The 17667-nt window shown below is 41.4% G+C and overlaps 1 protein-coding gene across 1 annotated transcript in view; it reads left to right on the plus strand.

Annotated features, from left to right (window-relative positions):
* Positions 1-798: 798 nt before the first annotated feature.
* The window catches only part of Dusp22 (dual specificity phosphatase 22), an 86697-nt gene continuing 69828 nt past the window's right edge, over positions 799-17667 (plus strand). The window contains exon 1 of the mRNA XM_046453446.2: positions 799-820. The gene's annotated coding sequence lies outside the window, so the exon portion shown is untranslated. The remainder of the gene's footprint in view (positions 821-17667) is intronic.

Below are 17667 nucleotides of genomic sequence, written 5' to 3' on the forward strand. Positions count from 1 at the left end.
ATTCTCTGAATGTATATTAGGAACATTTTGGGGACAGTAGTATACATGCTTTATTTTGAGGCAGCAGCAACCCCCTTTCCCCAAAATTTTTAAGTAGGTCTACTTTATATGAGCAGCAAACAAAGGCCCAGTGCCAACAGGTTACTTAAGTGAGCACATGCTCACAAGCAGATTTATGACCTTGAGTTCATGTGCTAAATATAGGTATTTATGACCTTGACTATATACTAAAATATAGCTGGCTGGAAGCACTGGCAAGGGATCCTAACTTTACCCAACTTCGGCCTGCCCCACAATCCAGGTGTTTAGGATTCCTTACCATATAATCTATGCAGTTAATATCTTCCACAATCATCCCTTAGTGAGGAGGGCGAGTCCTGCATCCATAGACCACAATAGTAGTACAAGCTACAGCAACATATAACCAGAAGACAAGCGCCACAACCTAGGATTACTAAAAACCCTTGCCAGTTTCATCCTATGTTGAAGTGGTGATAAAGGCCTTTTCCAGCTATGTCCAATTGTCAAGGAACATAGGCTGGATTTGCCAAGTTAATCCAGCCGTAGAATTCACTTTGGCACTTTGGTGCTTACGCAACAGGCAGAGATGTTTGCTGCTCTGGCATAGGTGTGTGCACAGTGCACAATGGTGTTGGCAGGAACACAACTGGGCTGGTCTTGCCAGCTGTCCACCAGAGCCATTCACTGCTATTGTTTCATTTTCTGCATTACCACTGACCTGGCTTGCAGGTATTGATCCTCTCCTCTTCCTCTTCTGACTCCACCAGCACTCTGGGGGAAGTCAAGGGGTATTTTCAAGGTAAGGAGATCCTCCTCTGTTTTCCAAAATCTATTCCTTATTTTGCAACTCCCTCATCTTGGTAGGAACATTTTTTGATCAACAATATAACCACATAGATGTTATTGAGAGGGACTTTCAGGAGTATTAGGAGCCATCTCTTGATGAGGTTCTATTTCTTCTATACTATTTGGTTCCAAAGGGCTATCTGTTAACCAGTTAGGGTTGTCAGACTATCAAATTAGTGAAGTTAAAGTGGATAATAAGATGAATTATTTCAAGATCTTATAAAACTGTCACGGGTTCATTATTTAGCATTAACAGGCATTTTAAATTTATTTTTCCAAAGTATGGCATTGCATAGTTCACTTCCTCTATATTTGTTGCCTATTTAACAATTTTAAATGATGGGTTAGGAAAAAACGTACTTCATGACATGCATAATTTGCTCTCCCCTGGGATTTAAGAGCTGTTGTTGTCATCTGGTCTCAATGCCTGCCATATTTTCTTCTGCTGACAATATGACTCAAATGGAATTTGTAAGTATCTCTCATTATCATATCAATGTTTAGTTGTGAACTTTGGAATGCACCTGCACCATGTCCACATTGATTACTCAGCACTCCATCCTCTCTGGCCACCCCTTTTCTTCATGTTAGGATTCCACTACCATCTTAACCTTCCCATCTCCCAACACTTATTTTATTTATTGCATATAAAGTCAGAACTCCATAATTGCTTATGTAAAAAATTACTAAAATAACATGCTTATAATTGTGACCTAACCATGGTGGTATGTTCTCATCACTCATACCAAAGCTGGGGAAATTCTTACTTTTTGCATAAATCAAAATATTGTGATTTTGCTGAAGATATTTGACAAAACTGAAGTTGTCATTGGGTTTGTTATATTTTTCTCATGTAACGTGGCTATTCATTTCCTGCTTGGAAAACTCAGCAGCATTGAATGTTGGCTGTCTAGGTAGCAATTATCATTTTCTCACTGAACCTGTTCCTCTGCCTATAGGAATGAAGCCACCATCTGTGCAGTTTTCCAAACTAAGAACCTGAAAGCCATCCTTGGATCCTCCTGCCATCTTCTTCCTACTTTTATATAGTTTCTATGTCCTGTGAATCTCATGATTCATTTTCTTCATGCAACATCCTTCCCTCTGAACCTACAGTACATCTTGATTAAAGGCCCTCACTATTTTTCACCTGACTTTCTGCAATGGTCTTCTAACTGATCTCCCCTCCTTTGGTCTCACTTGCTAGAACATGATGTCCTCCATACTTCCCTCAAGGTCCTCGTTCTAAAATCCACATTCTTCAAAGGCTTTCCCAAGTTTCTGGGAAGGAGTTCCCAGTTCCTGGCATGGCATCTGAGGATGTTCTTTATCTGTCCCTGTCTGCTTTCCACTCACTTCCTGCCCCTCCCCTCTTGGCATTCAGCATTGGAGTCCTCAAAGGTATGTAGTCCCTTGTGCTAACAGGCCTTTGTGCCTATGCTATCCTCTTTTGGAACTGTCCTCTACTCAGGCTTCCTTATCTGACTAAGGACTTTTCCTCAGGGGATGCAAACTTGGCCTATGTGAATGCTAGCTTAGCCATATACTCACCCTAGCTGGACCTACCTTTTTATACATAAATAGAAGAAAGCAATACCAACCTTCCAGAAATTTCTAGGAAGAACTAGAAATAATAAATATAAATAGTCTGATGGTGAAAAAAATACATAATAGCTCTTACTACAGGACAAGAAGTATTCTAACTCCTTCACTCATATTGGCACATTTGTTATTCCACACTTAGTTTAATACTCACATTCCCCCATGCAGCCTACCTTGATTTCTTGAGACTTGATTGGATGCCTTTACTGATTATGTTCTGTCCTCCTCTCTGAATTCATCACACCACTCCCTGCTCTACAAAGTGCCCTGGAGATTGACACAAATTAAACACAATGCTTGGGCTCCTGATTTGTCTTCCAGGTAGGTTTGGTTTTTAAGTAAGAACAGAAAATAGTTTATGAGAAAGGCCAGGATATTTCTTCTCGTCCCTGATCAAGATATGTTCCTGGAAGTGGCTGAGTCTCTTTGCATTAATTGCTGTGACTACCATAACAAAGCACCAACAGAAAATTATTTTCTCACAGTTCTAGGGGCTTAGAGTCCAAGAGTAAGGTTTAATCAGGGCTGGTTTCTCCCAAGGTTTCTACTTGGCTTGTAGATGTCCATCTTAACCCTGCGTCCTCACATGATCTTTCCTCTTTATGTGTCTGTCTTACCATCTTCTTCGTACAAGGTCAATAGTCATAAGGCATTAAGGCCCACCCTAAAAATCTCATTTTACCTTAATTACATTTTAGTTTCACATAACATTAGGATTCATTTTGACATAATATGAAAGCAAAAAAATGTAATTTCCTCTAATCCAGTACCCAGTACTTCCCCTTTCCCACCCCTCCTCCCCCTCCCCCGTTCTGTTCCCTCTACTAATCTGTCTACTATTTACTTACTTGTTTTTTTTTTTAATTGGTGTCTTGTAGATGTGTGTGATGGTGAGATTCACTGTGATGTATTCATATATGTATATAGGAAAGTTAGGTCAGATTCATTCCACTGTTCCTCCTTTATCCCATCTCTCCTCCCTCCTCCACAATTCCCATCATCTAGTCCACCAATCTTGCTTCTATTTCAAGAAAATTCTCTCCCCTTCTTTCTCTCTCTCTCTCTCTCTTTCTTTCTCTTTCTCTATCTCTCTCTGTCTCTCCCTCCCTCCCTCTTTTTCTCTCTCTCTCTTATCCCCCTAATTTGGATTACTTTCCACATATCAGAGAAAACATTTTACCTTTGACTTTTGGGGTCTGGTTTATTTCATTTAGCAGGATACTCTTCCATTCCATCCACTTACCAGCAAATGCCATAATTTCATTCGTTATGACTAATATTCCATTGTGTATATATACCACAAATTGGTAAAACTGCAAATTAGTAAAACCATTCTGGAAAGCAGTATGAAGACTCCTCGAAAAACTAGGAAAGGAACTACCATATGACCAGCTATCCCACTCCTTGGTGGATATCCAGAAGATCTAAAATCAACATACTATAGGGATACAGTCACATCAATGTTTATAGCAGCACAATTCACAATAGCCAAGCTATGTAACTAACCTAGTGCCCTTCAACAGATTACTGGATAAAGAAAATGTGGTATATGTACATTAATTACCTTTTCTTTTTTTTATTGTTGGTTGTTCAAAACATTACATAGTTCTTGATATATCATCTTTCACACTTTGCTTCAAGTGGGTTATGAACTCCCATTTTTAGCCCATATACAGATTGCAGAATCACATCAATTACACATCCCTTGATTTACATATTGCCATACTAGTGACTGTCGTGTTCTGCTACCTTTCCTATCCTCTACTATCCTCCCTCCCCTCCCCTCCCCTCTTCTCTCTCTACCCCATCTACTGACCTTCATTTCTCCCCCTTGTATTATTTTTCCCTTTCCCCTCATTTCCTCTTGTATGTTCTTTTGTATAACCCTGAGGGTCTCCTTCCATTTCCATGCAATTTCCCTTTTCTCTCCCTTTCCCTCCCACCTCTCATCCCTCTTTAATGTTAATCTTCTTCTCATGCTCTTCGTCCCTACTCTGTTCTTAGTTACTCTCCTTATATCAAAGAAGACATTTGGCATTTGTTTTTTAGGGATTGGCTAGCATCACTTAGCATAAACTGCTCTAGTGCCATCCATTTCCCTGCAAATTCTATGATTTTGTCATTTTTTAATGCAGAGTAATACTCCATTGTGTATAAATGCCACATTTTTTTTAATCCATTCGTCTATTGAAGGGCATCTGGGTTGGTTCCACAGTCTTGCTATTGTGAATTGACCTGCTATGAACATCGATGTAGCAGTGTCCCTGTAGCATGCTATTTTTAGGTCTTTAGGGAATAGACCGAGAAGGGGAATAGCTGGGTCAAATGGTGGCTCCATTCCCAGCTTTCCAAGAAATCTCCATACTGCTTTCCAAATTGGCTGCGCCAATTTGCAGTCCCACCAACAATGTACAAGTGTACCCTTTTCCCCACATCCTCGCCAGCACTTGTTGTTGTTTGACTTCATAATGGCTGCCAATCTTACTGGAGTGAGATGGTATCTTAGGGTGGTTTTGATTTGCATTTCTCTGACTGCTAGAGATGGTGAGCATTTTCTCATGTACTTGTTGATTGATTGTATGTCCTCCTCTGAGAAGTGTCTGTTCAGGTCCTTGGCCCATTTGTTGATTGGGTTGTTTGTTATCTTATTGTCTAATTTTTGGAGTTCTTTGTATACTCTGGATATTAGGGCTCTATCTGAAGTGTGAGGAGTAAAGATTTGTTCCCAGGATGTAGGCTCTCTATTTACCTCTCTTATTGTTTCTTTAGCTGAGAAAAAACTTTTTAGTTTGAGTAAGTCCCATTTGTTGATTCTAGTTATTAACTTTTGTGCTATGGGTGTCCTATTGAGGAATTTGGAGCCCGACCCCACAGTATGTAGATCGTAGCCAACTTTTTCTTCTATCAGACGGCACGTCTCTGATTTGATATCAAGCTCCTTGATCCATTTTGAATTCACTTTTGTGCATGGCGAGAGAAAGGGATTCAGTTTCATTTTGTTGCATATGGATTTCCAGTTTTCCCAGCACCATTTGTTGAAGATGCTATCCTTCCTCCATTGCATGCTTTTAGCCCCTTTATCAAATATAAGATAGTTGTAGTTTTGTGGATTGGTTTCTGTGTCCTCTATTCTGTACCATTGGTCCATCCGCCTGTTTTGGTACCAGTACTATGCTGTTTTTGTTACTATTGCTCTGTAGTATAGTTTGAAGTCTGGTATCGCTATACCGCCTGATTCACACTTCCTGCTTAGCATTGTTTTTGCTATTCTGGGTTTTTTATTTTTCCATATGAATTTCATGATTGCTTTCTCTATTTCTACAAGAAATGCCATTGGGATTTTGATTGGCATTGCATTAAACCTATAGAGAACTTTTGGTAATATCGCCATTTTGATGATGTTAGTTCTGCCTATCCATGAACAGGGTATATTTTTCCATCTTCTAAGATCTTCTTCTATTTCTCTCTTTAGGGTTCTGTAGTTTTCATTGTATAAGTCTTTCACCTCTTTTGTTAGGTTGATTCCCAAGTATTTTATTTTTTTTGAAGATATTGTGAATGGAGTGGTTGTCCTCATTTCCATTTCAGAGGATTTGTCGCTGATATACAGGAATGCCTTTGATTTATGCGTGTTGATTTTATAGCCTGCCACTTTGCTGAATTCATTTATTAGCTCTAATAGTTTCTTTGTAGAGCCTTTTGGGTCTGCTAGGTATAGAATCATATCATCTGCAAATAGTGATAATTTAAGTTCTTCTTTTCCTATTTTTATGCCTTTAATTTCTTTCGTCTAATTGCTCTGGCCAGCGTTTCGAGAACTATGTTGAACAGAAGTGGTGAAAGAGGGCATCCCTGTCTTGTTCCAGATTTTAGAGGGAATGCCTTCAATTTTTCTCCATTCAGAATGATGCTAGCCTGAGGCTTAGCATAGATTGCTTTTACAATATTGAGGTATGTTCCTGTTATCCCTAGTTTTTCTATAGTTTTGAACATAAAGGGATGCTGTACTTTGTCGAATGCTTTTTCCGCATCTATCAAGATGATCATATGGTTCTTATTTTTAAGTCTATTGATGTGGTGAATAACATTTATTGATTTCCGTATATTGAACCAGCCTTGCATCCCAGGGATGAATCCTACTTGATCATGGTGCACAATTTTTTTGATATGTTTTTGTATCCGATTCGCCAGAATTTTATTGAGGATTTTTGCATCTAGGTTCATTAGAGATATTGGTCTGAAGTTTTCTTTCTTTGAAGTGTCTTTGTCTGGTTTAGGTATCAGGGTGATGTTGGCCTCGTAGAATGAATTTGGAAGTTCTCCCTCTTTTTCTATTTCCTGAAGTAGCTTGAAAAGTATTGGTATTAGTTCCTCTTTAAAGGTTTTGTAAAATTCTGCTGTATACCCATCCGGTCCTGGGCTTTTCTTAGTTGGTAGTCTTTTGATGGTTTCTTCTATTTCCTCGATTGATATTGGTCTGTTTAGGTTGTCTATATCCTCCTGACTCAATCTGGGCAGATCATATGACTTAAGAAATTTATCTATGCCTTCATTATCTTCTAATTTATTGGAGTATAAGGATTCAAAATAATTTTTGATTATCTTCTGTATTTCTGAAGTGTCTGTTGTGATATTGCGTTTTTCATCCCGTATGCTAGTAATTTGAGTTCTCTTCTTCTCTTCGCTAGCATGGCTAAGGGTCTGTCGATTTTGTTTATTTTTTCAAAGAACCAACTTTTAGTTTTGTCAATTTTTTCAATTGTTTCTTTTGTTTCGATTTCATTAATTTCAGCTATGATTTTCATTATTTCTTGCCTTCTACTTCTTTTGCTGTTGTTTTGCTCTTCTTTTTCTAGGATTTTGAGATGAAGTATGAGATCATTTATTTGTTGATTTTTTCTTTTTTTAAGGAATGAACTCCAAGCAATGAATTTTCCTCTTAGAACTGCTTTCAATGTGTCCCATAGATTCCGATATGTTGTGTCTGTGTTTTCATTAATCTCTAAGAATTTTTTAATTTCCTCCTTGATGTCTTCTATAACCCATTGATCATTCAGTAACCTATTGTTCATTCTCCAAGTGATGTATGCTTTTTCCTTCCTTCTTTTATCGTTGATTTTCAGTTTCATTCCATTATGATCAGATAGGATGCATGGTATTATCTCTACTCCTTTATATTGTCTAAGAGTTGCCCTGTGACCTAATATATGATCTATTTTTGAGAAGGATCCATGTGCTGCTGAGAAAAAAGTGTAACTGCTTGATGTTGGGTGGTATATTCTATATATGTCAATTAAGTCTAGGTTATTAATTGTGTTATTGAGTTCTATAGTTTCCTTATTCAACTTTTGTTTGGAAGATCTGTCCAGTGGTGATAGAGGTGTGTTGAAGTCTCCCATGATTATTGTATGGTGGTCTATTAGACTCTTGAACTTGAGAAGAGTTTGTTTGATGAACATAGATGCACCATTGTTTGGGGCATATATATTTATGATTGTTATGTCTTGTTGGTGTATGGTTCCCTTAAGCAGTATGTAGTGTCCCTCTTTATCCCTTTTGATTAACTTTGGCTTGAAATCTATTTTATTTGATATGAGTATGGACACTCCTGCTTGTTTCCGAAGTCCATATGAGTGATATGATTTTTCCCAACCTTTCACCTTCAGCCTATGTATGTTTTTTCCTATCAAATGCGTCTCCTGTAGGCAGCATATTGTTGGGTCTTGTTTTGTGATCCATTCTACTAGCCTGTGTCTCTTAATTGGTGAGTTTAAGCCATTAACATTTAGGGTTATTATTGAGATATGGGTTGGTGTTCCAGCCATATTTGTTTATTTATGTTACTAAACATGGTTTGTTTTCCTCTTTGATTATTCCCCCCCTTTACTGTCCTACCTCCCACTGTTGGTTTTCACTGTTATTTTCCATTTCCTCTTCCTGTAATGTTTTGCCGAGGATGTTTTGAAGAGATGGTTTTCTAGCTGCATATTCTTTTAACTTTTGTTTGTCGTGGAAGGTTTTAATTTCATCTTCCATCCTGAAGCTTAATTTCGCTGGATACACAATTCTTGGTTGGAACCCATTTTCTTTCAGTGTTTGAAATACGTTATTCCAGGATCTTCTAGCTTTCAGAGTCTGTGTTGAAAGATCAGCTGTTATCCTGATTGGCTTGCCCCTAAATGTAATCTGCTTCCTTTCTCTTGTAGCTTTTAAAATTCTCTCCTTATTCTGTATGTTGGGCATCTTCATTATAATGTGTCTAGGTGTGGATCTCTTATAATTTTGCACATTCGGCGTCCTGTAGGCTTCTAGAATTTGGTATTCTGTCTCATTCTTCAAGTCTGGGAAGTTTTCTTGTATTATTTCATTGAATAAATTGCTCATTCCTTTGGTATGGAGTTCTATACCTTCCTGTATCCCAATGACTCTTAAGTTTGGTCTCTTAATGTTATCCCATATTTCTTGGATGTTCTGCTCATGGTTTCTTAACAGTCTTGCTGAGCTGTCTATGTTCTTTTCAAGTTGAAATACTTTGTCTTCATTGTCTGATGTTCTATCTTCTAAGTGTTCTACTCTTCTGGTAGTATTCTCAATTGAGTTTTTAAGTTGGTTTATTGCTTCCTGCATTTCTAGGATTTCTGTTTGTTTGTTTTTTATAACCTCTATCTCCCTGTATAGTTGATCCTTTGCTTCCTGGATTTGTTTGTGTAATTCCTTGTCGAAGTGATCTTTCATTGTCTGATTTTGCTGTCTAATATCTTCCTTGATACTCCAGATCATCTGAAGCATATATATCCTGAATTCTTTATCTGACAGTCCATCTGCTGCAGCTGTTACCTCTTCTAAAGTTGAGTTGACCTGCATTGCTTGTAGTCCTTTCTTTCCTTGTCTTTTCATACTGCTTGCGTTTCTTTCTTCTTGGTGAAACTGTTGTGTTTTTGAAATTTTTTCCCCCCCTATATATTTATATTGCTCTTGTATAGTTGAAAAGTCTCCCTTGCAGGTGCGGGCGGGGGCTCTGCTCTGCCCCTCCTCCAATTGGTGTGAGGTGTCTACCACGCCCGCGGACCCCTGGGCCTGATCCGCCGTTCTGTTGCAGGACTGCGTACCTTGCAGGTGGGGGCGAAGGCTCTTCCCTGCCCCTCCTACCACGCCCAGGGACCGCTAGGCCTGATCTGCAGGTTGGTCGCCGGTCTGCCCACCTTGCGGGCACGGGTGTCAGTTCCGCTCCGCCCCCACTCCAATTGGGGTCACTTGACCACCACACAGGCGGGCCGCTGGGCCTGATTTGGGCGTGGGCGAAGGCTCTGCTCTGCCCCTACTCCAGTTGGGGTGGAGTGTGTACCACGCTGGCAGGCCGCTGGGCCTGATCCGCCGGTCTGTCGCAGGTCTGCTTACCTTGCCGGCGCGGGCAGCGGCTCTGCCTGCCCCTCCTACCACGCCTGCAGACCGCTGGGCCTGATCTGCAGGTTGGTCGCAGGTCTGCCTACCTTGCGGGCGCGGGTGGCGGCCCCGCTCCTCCCCTCTGGCTCGACGACAAAGCGAGAGAGACTCGGGTATCTGTGACTCACCCTCCCTACCAGGGGACCAACTGTTTCCGTCGCCACTGGCACCGATGAAGTTCTCTCCTCAGCCGCTCTCCGATGACATCAGATCTCTGCCATGCTGGCATCCCTGTTCTATGGCTAAATCCCATTTTCTTCTCTTCCAATAGGCGGAGCTGTGCCCTCTGAGCCGAGCTTCTGCCCTCTATGTACTGACAGAAATCCCTGTACGGTGGCTCCTGGGAGTCTCTCAATCCTGTTAGTCCAGAGCCCTTTCACTTATCCGGCCCCTCCCCCTGTTCCTCCTCCCAGCCAGCCAGCCAGGTCCTGTTCACCAGAGGCGGTTCCCCAAGGATCTGATTACACTTGCAGCCCCACCGCGTGTCCTATATCCCGAACGATGAACACCCTCTCTGTCATTCATCTAAGCCCCAGTGCCGTGGTGGGGTGATCTGGGAACCAACAGTTTAATTTTTCCGGACCCCTTTGGTGGGCACGCCCCCAGAAACTGGAGGCTAAGATCTTGGGTGTCGCCGCTGGTGTTAAGGGGAGGTGGGGATCTGGAATCCCCTCTGCTTCCCTACAGACACGCCCCCGGAGAGATTCCCGAGGTTTCCTGGCTGCTTGTATCTGGAGGGGGTGGGAGTCACACACCTGCTAACGTGGATTCCGCTGGGAAGGAATTCTGTAGGCGGAACTCTGGTGATGTCACCTCTCTGCTATGGCGGGCCCCAGGCTCCTTGCCGGAGTGTCCGAAGGGAGGGGTGGGACTGGTCTGTCTCTGGTTGGTTTCAGCTCCCAGTTCGCTATTTCATGAAGGCTTGGCGAGAGACCTCTTCCTAGAGTCCCTGCATATTTTACCAGATTTTCAAAAGGATTTTGTAACCTACCTTCTCCCCAGAGCTCAGAATCACTGTTCTTGGATGGTAGCAAAAATCCACACAGCAGAACACTTTGAACTTTTGACTTTTTCAGTCTTTCCTGATGAATGCAGGATTTGGCATAGCCTACACATTGCAAAAAGGTTTGCACAGCATCAAAAGACCTTGGATTGCAGTCTCTGAAGGTGAGAGGCGATGAACAGGTTAGCAGGAGTCATGAGCAGTCATGAGCAATGCTGGTCTAGGCTGGAGGGCCACGTTGGGGACATGGGGGCATCCCTAGTGCTGGACCAAACTTGCCACTCAGGAGCTTCCTCTGGAACATTGGCACACCTACATGGATACCTGCAATGCTGGGCATGGTGGTGCACCCATTAATTACCTTTTCAAAGGCTATATCTCCGAATTCAGTAATATTCCAAGATATGAGAGTTTAGGGCTTCAAAAAGATGAACTTGAGGGTATTTTGTTTGTTCTTCCTATAAGAATCCTCGCCTACAGCTCCTTTGGGTTCTCTCAATGCTGGTATACCACCCATGAATCAAGTCCTCACTGAAGTTACTTGATCTCTCTGACTGGGTTCAGTTTCCTTCCTGAACACTGTGAAGTGCCTTTTATGTGATTTTCCTTGGCCACTTTCCTGTGCCTGCTCCCAGCACTTAGCTATACATCTAGCTCCTTGCCTTTATTCTCTGTGGGGCTACAAGTTCCTTGAGGATAAAATGTTTTTACTTTATCTTTAGGGCCTCCCCAGGTATCTGCTGTATGTGAGCACTCAAAGTTCACTGTACAGTTTCATCATTGACTAAGGCTCCCCTTGCTCATCACTTCCTCTGCTGTATCTTTTGTTTTTAGCTCCCTAGCACATGCTTGGACTGTGGAAATGGAGTCTCAATGGATTTCACCAGTCCCAACCTCTTCCATCTTCCATCTACTCCTGTCCTCTCATGCCTGGTTAATCTCCCTGGTAGGTGACACTCAGAGATATGACATTCTAGGATCCTCCTTCAGTCCCAACCTGCCTTCAACTTCTCATGCTCTTACCTGCTCCTCACCACACTACCCATTATCCAGATCATCCCTGTGCTCACACACCTCTCTCTCCCAGAATCCATTGTTACCCAGCCTTGAGTGATGGGGTGATGTTCAAAATATCACTATATAATGAGTACTGACAAACAGAAGCAGAGTTTAAAGTCTTGAAGGCTCCAAGCGTACCAGACATTAACCCTCTAATTTCTGGAGAACAAGAATGTGGGGGATGCTAGAGAAGAGGGCTGGGTAATTAGGTGGGAACTTGGGACAGCAAACATTTTCAGATTCTGCTCACTTTGTGTGGCTCTGAAAAACCACTTCATGCCTCAGTTCACCAGATGACTTACACTAGAATCCAGGGGTCTTCAAGGACCCTTCCAGTACTCTGACTTAATTTTCTTCAATATATGCATTTGATTTGCTTATTTTAGCTCCTTACCAACTATGAGATATATATATATATATCCCTCTCTCTCGACCTCTCTCCCTTCCTTCTTCCCTCTCCAAGGTCTCCCTAGGTTGCCCAGGCTAGTCATGAACTCCTGGGCTCAGGTATCCTCCCACCTCAGCATCCTGAGAGTGAGTGCTGGAACTAGGACTACCCAGCTACCAACACACACACACACACACACACACACACACCTCTCTCTCTCTCTCTCTCTCTCTCTCTCTCTCTCTCTCTCTCTCTCTCTGTCACACACACACACACACACACCTCTTTCTCTCTCTCTCTCTCTCATACACACACACACACACACACCTCTCTCTCTCTCTCTCTCTCACACACACACACACACACACACTTGGTGCTGGGGAACTAATTCAGGGCCTTACTCATGCAAAGAAAGTGCTCTACCACTAAGCCATACCTCCAGCCCCAACCATGTATCTTTTGAGGCTGGGTTTCCCCCCAGAAATGGAGGAGAAAACGTTTCTCTTTCTCAAGCTAAACATTTCCCAAACCTGTGTTTACGTAATTATATTGATTTTATTGTCTATATTTGTAGCCTCTCTAATTTCCAAAGGGTTTCCTTGAAAATGGTATCTGTGAGAATCCCATGAAAGGGAAAGAGACAGGACAGGCAGGAATGATGAAATGTGGGAATCAACCAAATTAGTTTTGGCTTATAAGCAAGGACACATTCTACACAGCCCCCAGTCTATCCAGGCATGATACACTGGCCTCATTCTCTACCTCCCGGCTCCTCTGGAAATGAAAATTTATGGACCAAGTGCTTCATAATGTGGCACTAAGACATGCCAATCTTATTTTCTGGACCTAAATAACCAAAATTGTTAAGCTTAAAATACACAGGAGCAAGTGTGTAGGTTTGGGAAAACCTATCATACAAGAGGTATGGAAATATCAGGATGCCAACCCTTTACAGAAAAGCAGAGCCCGCTGAGGCATGTCTAAGCAACTTTTACAAACTCAGAGTATCCCTCATTGCATGGAAATTAGTTATGCATATCTCCCTTTTCTCACGGGTTTATAAATAAATGTGAGCTAAACATGGGACCAATTTTGTTTTTATTTCTGGCACAGTGCCTAGAATACAGCAGGTTCTAAATAAATGATTGAGTGAATAAAAAAGGCACCTCCATGCTTGAGATAAGCAGTGTGCACAAGTTCATTTGAGACCCTGTCACCTGGAGGGCAGTAAGTGGGCTGAGGGACAGCAGGCAGTGAGGGGACTTCAGAGGAGGAAGGAGATGAGCTATTAATGCATTACACCCGACCCCTCCACTATATGGAACTCTAAAACCTTTTAGGAGACTGTCCTGCTCCTTTTAAAAATACTCTTTTAATCACTGTGATCCCCTGAATTTAACATTATAAGGAAAAGCTACAAGACTTTTGTTGTTATTCTGGAATGATTTCTAGGGAAATAATCAGATAGAACCCAACATGCTTACTGATTTGTTTGGGGAAATATCAAAATGCATTTCACTCCCTAAAACAATACTGACATTGATTTTCCCTAGCCAATGTTTTCCTTTTGGAACATATCAACTGCCCATCACAAACCTCAAGTAGAAACATGTTTCTGCCATATGTTCAAAGCTGAAAATGCCTGGCCCTGCCAAGTACAGGAGGAAGTTGCTTCTTTTCCACATTTCACAGATGAGATTATATGTAAATGAAGAGGAAGATGTTTAAATGATAATTGAGTATTTTTCCAATTTAAAGCTAATGTCTATTTCACCAAAATATGCCACAGATGTAGGGGAACCAGTTGTCCCAAACTGCTGGGGACTAAAGATTCCTGGGACACTAGACTTTCAGTTTTAAAATCAGGAAAACCCTGGACAAACCAGGACAAAATCAGTCACCCATCAGACAGATATCTTATGCTACGTCAAAGACCAAATTATCCCTAAACATCTTAGAAACAAGAAATGCTTAGAAATAAGAAAGTAACTAATGCAAACTAAAACAATATGTATCTTTAAGGAAATGAGAAGAAAGGGCTAAGGGATTCTTTTTATCTGTTTTCTATGAAACTATTACATTTAATCAATACCTAGAAGACAGAAGGTTCTGTCTCAAGACTTGATTAGACATCTTAATCTGCAATTGGGCTCAATATACAATTCTAGCCTTCTGGATCAACACCTATACTGACATTGAAGTTCTAAAGTTACTATTACTTCAGAAGAAACTAAACATACTTTTATGGCAAAAAAGAAGTTTCATACCACAGCTTGAATAAGGTAATGATGAGAGTTGCTTGTCCCCTTTGTATTATGGTTAATGACTGCAACAAAAATAGTGAGATTTTTATATATTTTTAAAGCATTGTAGCAAATAAAGATAGCCACATATTACATTGTTTTATATATAAGTTATGTAACTCTCTTTCTACCACCCACTGTACTTGCCCACCTCTTGGGCTGCCCCACAAAACCTCAACAAGCAGGAGGGGAACTGCTGCTTAAAAGTTACAGTTTTCTGTGTGCAGAAACAGAGATCTCCTAACCTTTTGAGACAAACTCACCTTCACTTGAGAAAAGTCATCTTTATGGACTCAATTACATAAGAAATAAAATAAGAAAATAAGTGCCATCTTGTATTTGGGGATGGGATGAGGAAGAAATTGATGTCTTTATTAAGCCAAATAGAGACTGAGACATCATTCTAGTCTGGTCAGTAATGGAACTTGTGGGTCAACCAAAGAGGGTGATCTTTGCTATGTTCTAGGAGGAAGCGGGCATATGAGAGGTGAAGGAGAAATTGACCAAGCCTTGTGTGATCCTATTATATCATCTTTGCAGCTGTCATTCTTGTCTTAGTCATTGTTTATAGGGGTCTGGAGTTGAAGTTACATGCAGAAAGGACACATAGGTATGACAAAGATAGTGAAAGTATAGGCCTACCAGCACTTGAAGGTCGATGGTCTTTGAGCAAACACTATAGATTGGTGCTATGCTATTGCCTTGCAGGGGTTATCTTATCTGGGCCAGGGGCAGGTCTCCTCCTTCAGGCCAAGTGGTATTGAGTGAAAAACTGTGAGCACCCTGTTGTAGATAATAAAGAAAATAATCCTGAACCTGTTGTCTGTCCAGCTCAAGTCCCATTGTCCAGCATTTGTGTGATGATTTTCTTTTAATTTACGGGGGGGTTAATGATGAATAACTAATCAAAATAACAGTAGCTATTAATAAATGTAAAACCCAACACAATGTTCAATAACAACAGTTTTATGTCATACTAAATGGACTTCCCCTCTCACAGTAGTAAAGTTTCTCTTGGGACATTCCATTCTCTTAGGAAATCCCCTGCTCCCTCCAGCCCCTATCCAGACATTTTTATTATCTTCAGTTCCATTTCAATTTTGGTTTCACATAGAAAAGTGAATAACAAAATCAAGCAAAACCAACAATAAGCTCTCCTCTAGGGAAGAACTCCAAAGTAACTCCAAAGTAAGGACCACTGAAGAGGGCTTGCCTTGCCCAGTCATTGCTTTGAGCTGGGGCTTCCCTTGCTGTCTTGACTTCTGGGTTGCCCCCTGGCCTCTGCAGGCATTTGAAGAAGCAGAAGTGAGCCTCAGAGAGAGCAACTGGCTGTGCAGGTGCAATAAGTATAGAAGGATGACATCCTCTGACCAAGGACACTTAGGGGCTATCCAATTCTATGCTGCAATAGTTCACATAATCATAGGGTTTATGAAGATTTGGAGAATGTGACTAGAGTACTATAGAGAAGGCAGCTGGCAAGTGCTCTTGGGTGTGTCTCCTTATGCCCAGGTGAGCTAGGGTGGAAAAACAAGACTCAAATTGGATCTTACACCAGTCTTGTCAGATACTAAGGAAAGGAGGTTTATACTACTGAGGCTAAGAATATACGAGGGGTTCAGATTTTGTTAGTTGGGGGTGTTTGTATTTTAAACCATGAAAGTTTTAAAGGATCTACTTTGTTGCCTTGGGTAGACCTTCCTTGACAGAGAAAGGAAAGAATATGGATCATGTCAAACCATTCCAGACAAGAAAAATAACCACAGGCAATTCACAAGATGGATGTGCATAAACCAGGCATGGTTCCTTAATCAAATCTCAAATAACAGCATGATGCCAAGGGGCAGAACCACAGGAAGTAGTAGATTCTGCTATCTACAGCTACAGCTGCAGACCAAGCAGCAGATTTCAGCAATATGTAAAAGCACTGTTTGCAAAGACTCCCTCTCTCTCTCTCTCAACCAACCTCCCTCTCACCCTCCTCCCTCCCTCCTTCTCCCTCTCTCCCTCTCTCTCTCTCTTTCTCTCATGACTGTTTCAAAAATGAAAGACTAGAACTTTGGTCACTCCTAGATCACATAGCCACCCCACATGGAAGGTAGCAATATTGATCTAGAAAATAAAAGATAGCTGCAGAGTTGATAGAGTAGCTGGCATATAAAAGCATGAATTACTTTTGGGCCTCATACATGGTAAAATTCAACAACCTCCCAGCTGTGCTGCATTCCTTAATAAACATTTAACTGATTCCTCACATATTAGGAATTACCTCAGGTGCTAGATGCTAAGAGTGATAATAACTCATCCATAGGGCTGGCGGGGAGGCTCAGTGGCAGATCATGTGCTTACCACATGTGGCCCTCAGTTCAAGCCCTAGTACCAAAACCAATAAAACAAACAATCATATTTAAAAAATTATCCCTCCATTCATGAAGCTACATATTTTGCAAAAACATGGCTGTACTGACAATACACAGGCATACCTGTATGACATGTAGGAGGATAGCATATCACCTTCTATTCAGGGTTAGGACCAAGGGCTCTGTCTTTGCATGACACTTTATTTATTTACTTATTTATGGTACTAATTTTATAACCGAGGGGGTTTCTTTGCCACTGAGCTACATGCCCAGTCCATTTTATTTTTTTACTTTGAAACAGGGTCTCACTAAGTTGCTGAGGGTCTTGTTAAGTTGCTGAGACTAACCTTGAACTTGCAATTCTCCTGGCTTGGCCTCCCAGATCACTGGGATTATAGGCATGTGCCCCTGTGACAAGCTCATGATATTGTTTTAAAATCTGCCTCATGCTTTTATTCCTGTAAGCCTCTGCCAACCCCCCCCCCAGGAACCCTACACGTCAACAGTTGATCAAACTCCCAACTAAATGTGTGACAGCATCTCTCCACTTACCTTCCCCTAGATTCTCCAACACTGTCTCTCTGCCCTACTTACTCACCTAGATATCTAGTCCACTTGCTCTTCTTCCCTGATCCCCAACTC

The sequence above is a fragment of the Marmota monax genome, unplaced genomic scaffold (assembly GCF_021218885.2).
Source record: "Marmota monax isolate L192 unplaced genomic scaffold, Marmota_monax_Labrador192_F-V1.1 WCK01_AAM20220418_F8-fsc00029, whole genome shotgun sequence".
Lineage (NCBI taxonomy): Eukaryota > Metazoa > Chordata > Mammalia > Rodentia > Sciuridae > Marmota > Marmota monax.